This window comes from Bactrocera neohumeralis, chromosome 4 (assembly GCF_024586455.1).
Source record: "Bactrocera neohumeralis isolate Rockhampton chromosome 4, APGP_CSIRO_Bneo_wtdbg2-racon-allhic-juicebox.fasta_v2, whole genome shotgun sequence".
Lineage (NCBI taxonomy): Eukaryota > Metazoa > Arthropoda > Insecta > Diptera > Tephritidae > Bactrocera > Bactrocera neohumeralis.
In genome coordinates this window covers 70,448,484-70,462,142 of record NC_065921.1, presented here as the reverse complement: position 1 = coordinate 70,462,142, position 13,659 = coordinate 70,448,484, and the positions used below count along the sequence as shown (strand labels likewise).

Genomic DNA, 13,659 nt, shown 5'->3' with positions numbered 1-13,659 from the left:
GCTACTTGTCAATGAATGAAGCTTAGACCTTTTCATTTGTTATTTTCAAATTATTGAATGTATATGAAGTATGCCATGATTACAAGTTTTCTGACCAATTTTTAGTCTCGAAGACGAGCTTTTGTTAGAAATCAGGAAGTTGACGATTTTTGACCGTTTTCGTGAACATGTGAACGGTGAATCAAATGAAACTTAACTGACTGCCTTTTCGAAGAAAGAAGATAAATAATCTTTATTCCTCCTCCTTTAGTTATAAGAAAAATAACTTGTCTGTTATAACCTAATAAACTATATATTCAACCAACCTATTCTTGGACATGTGAACGACGAATTAAATGAAAATAAACTGCCTTTTCGAAGAAAGAAAAAAACAATCTTTATTCTTCCTATTTTAGTTTTAAGACGAGTAACCTATCAACAGGTTATTTTCCAACCTGTTCTTGAACATTCGAACGGTTAATCAAATGAAATTAACTCTCTGCCTGAAAGAAGATAAACAATCCTCCTTTAGTTATGAGTAGAATAACTTATCTATTATAACGTAATAACCCAACCTGTTCTTGGATCTGTGAACGACGAATTAAATGAAAATAAACTACCTTTTCGAAGAAAGAAGAAAACAATTTTTATTCCTCCTATTTTAGTTATAAGACGAGTAACCTATCAACAGGTTATCCTGTTAATACTCTATATTAAAATCCCCCCATCCCCAATTTTTTCAGATTCCGCGCAGCTTTGAGTGTTTCTAATTAATTTCGATGGAGATAAACAGGATCGAATGATTGCCCGTCTTGGAATTGCATAAACGCTTTAGCAATCTAATTAATATATACTCAATAGCAGAGGCCTTTAGACCGAAGTTACTTTCAGCCAAAAAATACTTCCCTCCCAACCTTTCATTATGTTTTACCTGCAGTTTCTGAATAAAGAGACTTCATTTTAATTTGTCTGCAAATTAACCCGTCAGTGGCCACAAAGTCGCCAGTGACGGCGGCAGTCACTGATATTTTCAACCTTTTTTCTTGAGGGCAGTGCTGGTTCATAATTTGTATCCTTTTTCACATTTACTTGGCACACATTGCCTGCCTTGAAGCTGAGCGAATTTTTTACTCTCTTTGACGGAAATAAACAAACAAACTGCCTTTGCTCGTGCCGCCACTGGCTGGTAGAGAGAGGTCTATGCTGGCAGATAACAGCAGTGTGAGTGTTTGCGGCAAAACGCGGCATCTGCCACAGTGGGCAGCGAAAAAAAATACAAAAAGCTTGCACATAGAAAGCTATAGAAACCGTAAGAGATTGCAAAGGCTGATAGCATTGAAAAAAGTTCACTTTGCCAGGCGCTACAAGCATTTTTTGCGAAACGGTGCCGCAACGCTTGCAACCTTTATAATCGACCGTGCCAAGTTAACTCTTGCCGCGCCGTTGCTTTTTGCGCTGCTTACGTCGGTTATTGGCTTTAGTCAGCCCGCAACGGCACAGGGTTAACTGTCTGCCGCTGCCTCGTTTTACACTGATCTTTACTGCTTTATTTGCCAAAAGCAACGTATTAAGGCATAACTTTGTTTGGCGAATCGCTAGCAGCTCTAAGCGGATTTTATAAATGCATATACATATGTATAGTTAGTACATAGCCCTAGTGTATATATTTAGCATGTGCATTTTCATATACTCACATACGAACATATTCTCATGCATATATGCTCGCAACTTAATTTAGACCTAGTAACACACTAACGTGGTTAATTACTTGGAAAGTTGGCTGTAAAATTCATATAGGAACAAGCAGAGTTGCTCTGAGCAACGAAATCGGTCAGCTTACTGAAGCATTAAATTGTGTGCAGTTACCGCTCTTAAAGTGCTGCGATGAGGTGTTTCTTTAGGCGTATTTTGCAGGTATTCTTGTCTAGAAATTAAAAAAAAAATTTAATTTTTTATGTTTTGGTAGTTAAAATATTCAGTGAAAAATTACTGAGAAATCCTACTTTAAAAAAAAAAAATTGTATTAATGTTTTGTTTTATCCCTCTCTATTTTGACAACAGCAAATCACAAAGCAACGCAATTACCGAGTTCCTTGAAAGAACTCATCATCTAATGACATTGACCAGGAACAATGAGTCGTTGCCAGATGTAATACGACAAAAATAATGCCTATCCTCAAGAAAAGACAATAACATAGCTTACAAAGGCTATCGCATAATTTTTCTTGCGAGACTGGTGGACAGAAGGCTCATAGAATATGCGGAGAAAGTTCGACTGGAAAAACAGTGCGGCTCTGGATTCGGAAGGTCAACAGTAGACCAAATATTATCTCTCAACCAGGCCATGTAGAAATGGTTTTAGCACAATATCGATTTACATATGCAAACAGCGTATTGATTTTAAACAGGCATGCGTTAGCATATTAGGCGGATGATTTCCAAAAAGAAATATTATTAGACTGATACTGACTGATGAGTTTAACTGATAACTGCGATATGGTAATAAATAATGACAATTAGTCCGAATTCTCCAGAATTAAGACTGGAGCAATAATCTTCAACATAATGTTGTACCACTGACAAAGTAAGTGACAAAAAGCGAACTAGACATACATACTTGTAATTAATTACTTTGCCAAATATGAGTGCGATCTGTCAACCGAGGTGTTTGTAGCAGTTGCTTAAGTGGGTACATCAGTAGGATGTTGCAATTTCTAGAATGGATAAAACTATCTAACAAAGAATTTGGCTCAAATTGTACATTTCTAACCAACGTGTGCAGAATCATTGCGAATATTAGAACAGGCTTACGGTGATTCAGTTTTATCAAAATCACAAGCCTATGAGTGTTGCAAAGTCTTCAAAGACGGTCGTTGAAGACATGGCTCGTTCTGGACGACATTCGACCCATTCAACTAATGAAATAAACAAACAAACGTGAAAGAGCCTGAAAATCGTCAGACAAGTATTAGAGAGATAGCTGGAGAGCTTAACATCTCTTGCGAGTCCTTTCGAATAATTTTGGTTGATATTTTGGGTTTGAAAAGCATTTGCTTGATAATGCGAATTCCGAGCCCACATTCATGGAGAACATTATAACTGCCGAGGGGACATGAGTTTATGAGTTTGATATGCAAATAAGTCAGCGATCATCGGAATGCTACTCGTTTTCAGTCGATCGAAGAGATAAACAAAAATCGCTGAAGGAGCTGTGGACCGTCATAAAAAGTACTTATAGAAAATGTTTCGAGAACTGAAAAAATCGTTGTTATAAATATATTACATCTGGTGAGGACTGCTTTGAACGCTATACAAGGTCTGTCGCAAAAGAAACAGAACTTTTTAAATATAACTGTTTCTGGTAGCGCCACCTATTGGTGGGTATATGAAATAAAAAGTTTGATCTCTTGTTGACATTTCGTAAAATTTTTAAGACAATTGGATAACTACAATCGATGTTATCGATCAAAAAGTGACAGCAGCTTTTGGTCATCGGTCGTGAAATACATTTTGAACAAAGAGCAAATATTAAATTTTGTTTTCAACTTGGGAAAACGTTTACTGAAACATTTCAAATGATGAAAAAAGTTTATGGTGATCAGTGCCTATCCCGTAGTAATATGCATGAGTGGTTTAAGCGATTCCAAGAATGTCGTGAGAACATCTGTGACGATCAGAAGTTGGTCGTCTTCAGAAATCAAAAATAAAGACAATTTGTTTTTACGATTCCGAGGGTATTGTACACCGACAGTACGTCACACCTAGCCAAAAGATTAATGCTGTGTTTTACCTTGGTGTTATGAAGCGTCTTTTGTCACGCATTCGTCGTGCTCGACCACAATACCGTGAGGCAGGGTCCTGGCGCCTGTTGCACGATAATGCGCCGTGTCATCGGTCGACGCTTGTCACTGATTTTTTGACAAAAAACTCCATATTAACCATTAACCACTCACCCTACTCACCTGATCTGGCACCCTGTGATTTTTACCTATATGGAAAACTTGAAACTCAGTGCTCATGAAAGGACACTGGTTTCAGGACATTTCAGCTATCCAAAAGGCGACGACCGATGTTCTCAAGAGCATTCCGAAAAATGACCTTAAACACTCATTTGAAATGCTAATTGACCAGGCTAAACGCTGTATCGAAGCACAAAGAAACTACTTTGAACAAAAAAATATAACTTTTGAAAAATATAAATTTCTTTTTTAACAGTCCTCTTTCTTTTGCGACAGACCTTGTATGTGTCCTCAAACTCCAGATCATGTAACAAGTATAGACACCAAAAAACAAAAACTCTGAGCAAAGCATGATCTAGATGAATCCACGAATTGAAAGAAGACTTAAAGAAGACAAGAGCTCTTGGAAAAAACAGCAGGTATCTGAGAGCTCTGGAGGTCACATGTACCGCAAGCCAAAACTTGCAAAGAGCTATAGCACCAAAAGATTATACTTTCAGTAACTTAAAAATCTTTAAGTTCTTGGAATTATTGTTATTAAGATATTCTGCAGATAAGTATTTCTTATTAGAATATCAACTTTTCAGAGCCTGTTTAGTTTCTATTAAATATTATCCTGAAACCCAATTGATGGGGTCTCTATCTCCTCGATAAGGGCATCAATAGACGTAAGGTTGCGTTGCATTCCTCATTTATAAATGTAATTCCCTCAATATAAGCAAGAACACCTTTTCATTTACATTTTTTGTAAGAAAAAATACATGACATCCTAGTTTCAAAGCTTCATAAACATGAAAATTTAATTTATAATCGCGTTCACAAACATACACTTCAATTTGGTAACTTAAGCAAGTCATTGTAGGTATTCGAGTCAATTTCGATAAGATCAAATTCAAAATAAGAGCTGGTGCAGAAAGTCGAGACCTTTGTGTACAGAAGAGTCTATATAAGTGTCTCAATTTGAACTAGAGTATTGGATTAGGCGTTCCAAAGAGGATATCGATCATCACTTGAAGATAATTTTGTGCTCAGATCATTGAGTTTGGCAAAATATACTTTTTTTTGCGGTAATGTGAAATGTGACGAAGAAAGAACAAATTATTTTGAGGAATGGCACGTTTCTTCATAGAAACAAGAAAAAACGTTAACTTCGGCTGCACCGAAGCTAATATAACCTTCACAGGTGCATTTCTTTTAGTAATTATGTGTTCAGTTTGTATGGAAGCTATATGCTATAGTAATCCGATCTGAACAATTTATTCGGAGATTACATTGTTGCCTTAGAAAATAATGTATACCAAATTTGGTGAAGATACATTGTCAAATGTGAAAGTTTTCCATACAAGAACTTGATTCCGATCGTTCGGATTGTATGGCTGATAAATGCTTTAGTTGCTCGATATCGGCAGTTCTGACAAATGAGCAGCTTCTTGAAGAGAAAATGACGTTGGCAAAATTTCAAATTTTAAACGATATCTTAAAAACTGAGGGATTAGTTCGTATATATACAGACAGACGGACAGACAGATGGACATGGCTAGAAACCACTTAACTTCTCATATAACTATTTATCTGAATCAGATAACAAAATTTCTCATTAAAGTGTTTAATCGAAAATTATTCTTAGTTTTCGAAAATTTTACATCTCGTACTGCGCTGAGCTTCTTACGTTATATGCTTTTTGAAAAAAGATTCGCATTTAATCACATTTTTTTAAATCTTAAAATTCTATTCAAGCTCAGCATTTCGGAAAATTTCAGCAACTTTCCTCACCTAAATGGAAAATTCATAATAACTTCCCGCACACACTTCCCGTTGACCACACGTAAATTACTCACCTAAAAGCCGATTACATACTTTGCGCCAAACACTAAAAGGCAATACCCGAAAGTCTTTAAAATGCCATCGTTATGCAGCCAAATTTTCACTTAAATTTCGCATAAAACTTTTTGATGACACTTGGGCCACAACAATAACAACAGCACTTGCACGCACACTCATACATATTTGAGCGTTTACGAGAAAAAAATTGTCAGAAGCATCACTAGCAAAGGGAGCAATAAGAAAGTCACACTAACAAGCGGCAAAATGACAAACAAGCAAACACACAGAAAAGCAAATTCGGCAGAGAGACACCTGAAAAGCTTGAGGAGCATGCAGCCGAAACAAAAACAATTCAAAGGAAGTAAATGTGCGAACTTAGAAGTGTTGTTGTTCACTTGTTCTTGTAGTTGGCAGTAGTCATAAAACGGAAATGTTGGTAGTTGTGATGACGCAGGCAACTTTTATATGCTCAGACAATAAAAATTCTAGTAAAATCAGGTGAAAGTTTAGGTGAGTTACTAGTGTGGGTGAGAGAGTTAAAGAAACAGCAAGTCCGGCGGCAATGGTTGGGTTTACTTAGTACTGTTAGTTAGTTAGAAAGGCGATCTAAATTTCGAAAGTAGAGCATGGACACGTGTGAGTAAACTATGCGAGCGAGAGAGAAAGAAAGACCGAGAGCATGAGCGAAGGTGTAGGACAGCGAACGGGAAAGTGAAATATTGTTTGCAAAGCTGCGTAAGTAACGGTAAGTGTGACTGTTTGAATTTGTGCAGCTTAAGCGTGAACTTTACTCTGCTTTAGAACTTAGAGATTAGACGACGAATTTGTTTGCCAAAATGGAAATAGCATTTTTCGGCATTTATGGTCTAAAATGGAGATTTATTTTACTTGAAATTTCTATTTTTTTACCACAACAAATGGAAGAGCGAATGAGGTAGGGAAGCACAAAGTAAGTTATTTCCTACACAGTGCACATAAACTGGTGGAAGCTGATGGCTTTCAGCTACATACATATATCTAGTTTTGTGTATCAGAGAACATTTCTGAAGACTCTTAGAAACGCATTCTTTATATAATATATCGATAAGAGGAATAAGTGACCCTCATGCTAAAGGAAACAGCCATATAACGGGTTTTTCACTAAGGACGCTACAAAAGTAGACCGATAGGCACAGCAAACGACGCCATATTTTTTCCGCTCTTTTGGCGTTTCTCTTCAGTAAGGTTTGCCATTTCATCATTGAAAGATATGCGATCCAACAACGAGTCGAAATTATAAAAATTTACCAACGAAATTCGGAGTCAGCGGCCTCAACTTTAAGAGCGATACGTCGAATTTATGGTCGTCATAATCATCCTTTCAGATCAACAATTGAAGAATTTGAATCCAAAGGTATAAAATGTTCCCGTGTCAGTGAGACAAAGAAGTGCCCGTAGTGTCGAGAATATTGCTGCCGCTAGCGCATCAATTGAGGAAGACCCAAATCAGCCTCTCACACGTCGTTCTCAAGCGTTGAGCATCTCGTGACGCCGTTGTGGCGACTTTTGCGAAAAGATTTTGGCCTACATCCTTAAAAAAATCAAATTGACGCAAAAACAACTTGACCAAATCGTGTATTCGTGAAATTTGAAAGAAAACTTCAATTTTCATCGAAAAAATCATCTTCAGCGATGAGGCTCATTTCTGGCTCAATAACTTTGTCAATAAGCAAAATATGCGTTACTGGTCAGGCAGCAATCCACACGTACTCCATGAGTCACCATTGCATCCCGAAAAATTACGGTTTATGGGCCGGCGGCGTCATTTGGCCGTACTTCTTCCGTGATGATCAAGATCGGCACGTTACTGTGAATGGGAATCGCTACCGCTCAATGATAACCGAATATTTTTGGCCGGAATTTGATGATATGGACTTGGACAATATGTGGTTCCAACAGGACGGCGCCATAAGCCGCACAGCGAATGTCACAATCGATTTATTGCAAACCGAGTTTGGTGAACATGTTATCTCACTAAATGGCCTAGTCAGTTGGCCGCCTCGGTCGTGCGATTTGACGCCGTTAGTCTATTTTCTGTGAGGCTGATGATGAACCTCGTACGAATATCGAACTTGAAGTTGCAGCAGTATCGTCCGTTTTATGCTTGAAAACCGTCGATAATTGGGTTCAGCGTCTGGACTTCTGCAAGCGTGGAGCTGGGACATGCCTGAAAAGGAAAGTTAACTAACTATCACTGAGTTATTTATCCATGATCTTGATGCGTAAGGGAAATTATTTTTTTTTAACGGAATTTTCGTTCACTTAAACCGAAATCTACAACAGTTCGCACACTGCAAAAATTTTCGAGTCACATTTTGCTACAGTTTTACCAAAATTAAAAAAAGACTACAAGTGAAAGTTGACTGCTGCCCAGACGCCTGAGCGTGCAAAGACTCACTAACCCACTTTTGGTTGAAATTCGACAAAAACTGGGGAAACACATCGCCTAGCGTGCGCAGAGTGGCAACTGATGCAAAATGTAGGAACAAACATCAAAAAAGCAACAACAATAAAACTAACTGTAACAAAAGTGACTCGCAAGGTGGCAAACAAATACAAATGCCAATTGCTAACTGCTGCCACGGGCGTGCGACAAAAGTCATGACAAACAAATTTACAAGCGCTTGTGACAAGTGAGGTGTAAGCAAGCGCTGGTAAGGTTGGCAAGGAGTGGAGTGTGTGTCACTGCCTCAACAAGGCAAATAGTTAGCGCACTTAAGCGCAATACTAAGGAAAATTTAGTTTATTTCGTGTGGAAGTATAACAAAAACAAAAGCAGTAAATTGCGGTTTTTCGCCGTTTTCCTGTCGTGCGGCGCGCTTGCCGTTTGGCGTGTAGCGTTCGTCGCGCGCGATTTAGAATATATAGCCACAATTGAGTTAACTGTATTATTATTTGTTTTTGGTTTTGTGTTGTGTTGTTGTTGTTGTTGCTTGCCACTTCAAGTTGACTGTGCAACTTTACTGCGACGACACTCACTAAAAATTGCATTTCCACATGCAAAAGTTTCAATCCGCTGCGGGCACGCCATGAAATATGAGCGAAACAAAAAGCGAAATGAAATAAATTAGAAAAATAAAAAAAATAAAATTGAACAAATACACATGAGCTTTGCTTTGTATGCAAGTTTTTTCTTTTTCAAATTTGGTTTACCATTTTTTGTTGTCGAAAATTTCCGAACTTTTATTCACTTTTCCCTTTTCACATACGAATTATGAATATTCCTTTTATTTTCAACTTTTTGCCTGCAGCTGAAGTGCAAATAACTCAATTTCCACCACATACGTGTGCATACATGTGTGCGTGTATGTGGTTAGAGCAGTGAAAGCTGACAAAATATTTCACCGCAATTTTTTCTCTCTATCAACCTTGACTCAGATTTTATGGTTGGCTCCGTTGAGAAACCCTTTCGGCGGTTTCGTTTAAGCAAATGGAAAATTTGTGTTGAATTTTAATCATATTTACAAATGATTTATTGAGTTCTGATGGCAATGCGAAATCGGTGCGCAAGGTCAGTGGAAGAGGAATAAATGGTGAACTGAAGCAATTAAAGAATACTGCTCTGTGGAGACTAAAGAGAGGTATGAGTAAGGAGAACCAACTAAAACCAGCTAGTCAGCCGAGCTTCTATTGTATGAGGCAGGCAAGTACCTATTATGATTTAAATAAAGACTAGATATTAATTAGCAAAGAAGCAATTAAAAATATGTAGTTCTACTAAAGCTTGCAGAATGGATCCATGTGTTGAAGTCCACGCAAGAGAGGAAAGTTTTGTGAGCGCCATTCACTTGGGAGTGGCCAGAAACGATAATTTTATATATGACTCAAGTAGCTCATGACTTCCGGTCTTAGAGCCAGAGGATATGGGTGGCCAAAAACACACCTGGTTGAAGATGAGCTAAAGTGAAAAGGCAAAACATACCTCTCCATGGTTGCACGGTGGGTTTGGGATCCGCAACGTAAAAAAATGTTACCAATGAAGAGAAGAAAACAGCGTCAGATAAGAGCCCACACTTTTGTTGACGACCACTGCAAACGCATTGAGGATTACGACTTAAGGGCATGCAGATGGAATATCCGTTCCCCGCCCTGATGGAAGAAGGATGAAGGATGATGTGACCAAAGATGCCTTCTATGAGCGCTTGGAGCGCATCTTGAAAGCTGTCCCCGCCACGATGTCAAAAATGTGCTTGTCGGCTTTAACGCTAGGTTGGAAAAAGAAGGTATCTTTGGTACAACGGTCGGTATATTCAGCCTGCATGAGCCCCAAATGGATTGAAGCTATTCGACGAGGCCCGAAATATGGTTATCTGTATTATTATTATTCCAGCATAGAGAAATTCAGTAGGCTGCCTGACTGTCTCCGTATCGAAAACCCACTAACATATCGTTCAGGTTATGATAGACGGACGACATGTCTCCAGTGTTTTAGATGTGCGTACGCTCCGAGGTTCTAACATTGACTCGGACCACTATCTTGTTGCAGCCGCCCGCCTCTGCGCAGCAAGAAACGCACGTAAACAAACACAGGGATGGTTCGACGTCGAGAAGCTGCAAAAACAACAGACAGCCAAACGATATTCTAATCGACTTGTACTCTATCTAAACTTATCAGCAACTCGGATTAAGCGAACTGCGGAACGGTATTTCAAGCTCCTTTCGTAAAACTGCAAACAAAACAATTTCTTTTCGGAAAATGCAAAAGAACTGGTACGATAAGGAGTGCCGTGTCGCAGTGGAAAGAAATCACGTGCGGATGAGATGGATACCGATATGCATACAGAAAAGGAAAGAGGCCGAAATGCGTGAGTATGAAGAGCTTGACTAGCTGGTCGACAGGGGTAATGCGCGAAAATTCTACGAAAAGATGCGGCGACTAAGAGAAGATTTTAAGACCGAAGCATACTTTTTTAGAACCACCAGAGGTGATCTAGTAACTGATGCGGGGAGCATACTGAAATTATAGAGGGAACACTTCTCAAGCCTACTGAATGGCAGTGATAGCATAACGCCAGGATAAGGCGAACCCGATTCCCCAATCGATGATGATGGAGCAGACGTTCCATTGCCCGACCATGAAGAAGTTCGAATAGCAATTACCCGTCTGAAGAACAATAAGGCGGCATGGGCCGATGGATTGCCGGCCGAGCTATTCAAACACGGTGGCGAAGAACTGATAAGGAGCATGCATCAGCTTCTTTGAAAAATATGGTCGGACGAAAGCATGCTCAACGATTGGAATTTAAGTGTGTTCTGCCCAATACACAAAACGGAAGACCCCACAATCTACGCAAACTACCGTGGTATAAGCCTCCTCAACATCGCGTATAAGGATCTATCAAGCGTATTGTATGAAAGATTAAAACCCACCGTCAGCAAACTGATTGGACCTTATCAGTGTGGCTTTAGACCTGGAAACTTAACAACTGACCAGACATTCACCATGTGCCAAATTGTGAAAAGAACCGTGAGAAGAGAATCGACACACGTCACCTCTTCGTCGATTTGAAAGATTTTGACAGCACGAAAAGGAGCTGCCTATATGCCGCTATCCCCGCAAAACTAGTAAGGCAGAACAAAGACCAGCCTCTATAAATCTCTTATTATTACCAGAGGTAATGACGATGACAACATCTGATGAGTCGGAGTTACGTGTTTTCTAGAGAAAGGTTCTGCGAAATATTTCTGGTCCTTTGCGCATTGCCAATGCCTATTATAAACAAGTAAAGAATTTACATTCGATATAAACTTACCGCAGGCTTGATATATCTCTTGGGGCGCTTAACGAATTAGTTATTAGTTTACGGGAATTAACAGTCGATGTTGAAAGTACTGTAATTAAAAAATTTAAGATAATTAATATTTGTAAAACATAATAATTATAATTAACACATAGAAAATTGAGGTTAAAAAACGAAGTTTAGATAAATTACAAGACTCTAACTAGAATAAATAAATCAGATCCAAACTAAAAACCTAAATCTAAGACATATTATTTATGAAAAACAATAAAATTAAACCCCACTCCATGCAGCAATAAAGAAAATCTACAAGCTTTCCACCAACAGTTGAAAGACGTTCGTACGCCGCTCGTTGTTTAATGTCAAGCGCGTTGTCATTGTCCCGATTAGCGCGGTCGGTTAGTCAATACCATCGTTTGCCATGCCATTGAATTTAAACTGCCTTTTCCTGACTGCTAACAAATCCACACGCCTAATCACATAAGCGTCTGCAACTCATCTCATTTCCCGGCTGGCTGGACCAACACCACTTCACCGCACAATCCATGTAAGCAATTTCATTATCTCAACTTAATCTCTTTCTAATCTGTGTGTCCGACACGGTCGTGAATTTCATAATTTGATTTCTGTTCTGCGTCGCATTTTGCGAATGTTTTTTGTAAGAGCATTAGGGTGGTTCATTAATATTTTTATGCACAATTTCAGATAGTGGCCTAAGACATCAAATATAATTTTTATTACCAACATTTGGATTGAAGACAATTGAAGAGTTTCGAGTTTAAGTGGTTAGGTTGGGTTAGGTTAGATGGCTTATCAGAGATTGCACGTGGACTGATAATGTAGTCCTTTGTGAAGCCATTGAAAAAAAGAACTCCCGTGTTCGGACTTACAGATTGGCAAAACGCTTAGTCGCCAAAACAAATTTGCAAAGGCGCTTAACTTCAAGACACGCCAGTTCGGTAGGATGTGTGAAGGTATGCGCCCCCAAGTGTCAAAGTCTTGACCTTCTAAACGCCGGACAGCCAATAAGGAAGTGCTGGCTTATTTCTACCGCATCTTCTTCCAAACAACTTCTGCAGTTGGCGTCCAGTAAGATTCCTATACTTACCGCATATATGCCATGGCCTGTTTAGAGCCCCACTACCAATGGAAGGCTAGCCTTACTGAAGGCAAAGAGATCGCTAGATCTTCTGCGATCTATCTTGGTTGAAGGGGTTCATATTGGAACTATTTTAGTAGCAGTTCAAAATGGATGTTTACGAAATCCGGTATCATTGCAGTAGAGGATTTTTTATCTAAAGTTTGTTACCGCTTAAAAAATTCAAAATAATTCATAAAAAATAGACTCAACACGGTCACGGTTTTTCGAAACTTAATGTTTTCTTGCTCTCGCAATAGTTGCCACCCTAACGCACTTAAATTCATGCACCCGCAGTAAAAGAAATAGCACTTACAGCTACGATACGAACACGTAGCAATGCGAGGAAAGCAATTCAACTCGGCAGCTCAATTTCAGTGTGCACGCCTTATCGCGGTTTCATCGACACTCGCAGAGCCGTTGAGAGCCAAAGAAAGTTGCAAAAAAAAACCACACTAACTCGAGGAAAACTCAAAGCAAGAATTAAGTAGACGCAGCAGCACTGGCTCGTGGAGACAACAAGCAGGAAGTCGAGTGCAGGCGAAATAAAGCAGACGTTGCACAGTTAAAGTTGACGACCGGACGCTACAGCAAATTGGCTTTTATCGAGCGCACGAGATCGAACGAACTACACGAAGTGGCAGGCAGCCTCGACATTTGAGCTGCGAAGAGTAACGCGGGCAGCCAGTACGCAGTCAGCCGCGTTGATTTTTAATGATGGGTGCGCACGACCGCGCGTTTTTATTTACCGTTCTCATTGCAGACGGCTGCTGTACAAGCCGGCCGGCTCGCCTTGACTTTTGGGGTGTGTACGGCAAATGAAATGAAATCATTACACTTTAACTCGTGCAATAGCAGGCAAAACACAGATGCCGTTTTGCAAGAGAGCGAAGTTAAAATGAGTAAAAGTAATAAAAAAATTAAACAGAACCAGAGACGCAAGCAGAGGAAGCGACGTTGTGCGAGAAATTTGTAGGAA

General features: G+C 39.2%; 1 protein-coding gene across 2 annotated transcripts in view; it reads right to left on the bottom strand.

The window, feature by feature from the left end:
• The window catches only part of LOC126757277 (uncharacterized), a 292,908-nt gene that overhangs the window by 59,406 nt on the left and 219,843 nt on the right, over positions 1 to 13,659 (bottom strand). For both annotated transcript variants that reach the window (XM_050471055.1, XM_050471056.1), the window contains exon 2: positions 11,555 to 11,633. The gene's annotated coding sequence lies outside the window, so the exon portion shown is untranslated. The remainder of the gene's footprint in view (positions 1 to 11,554; positions 11,634 to 13,659) is intronic.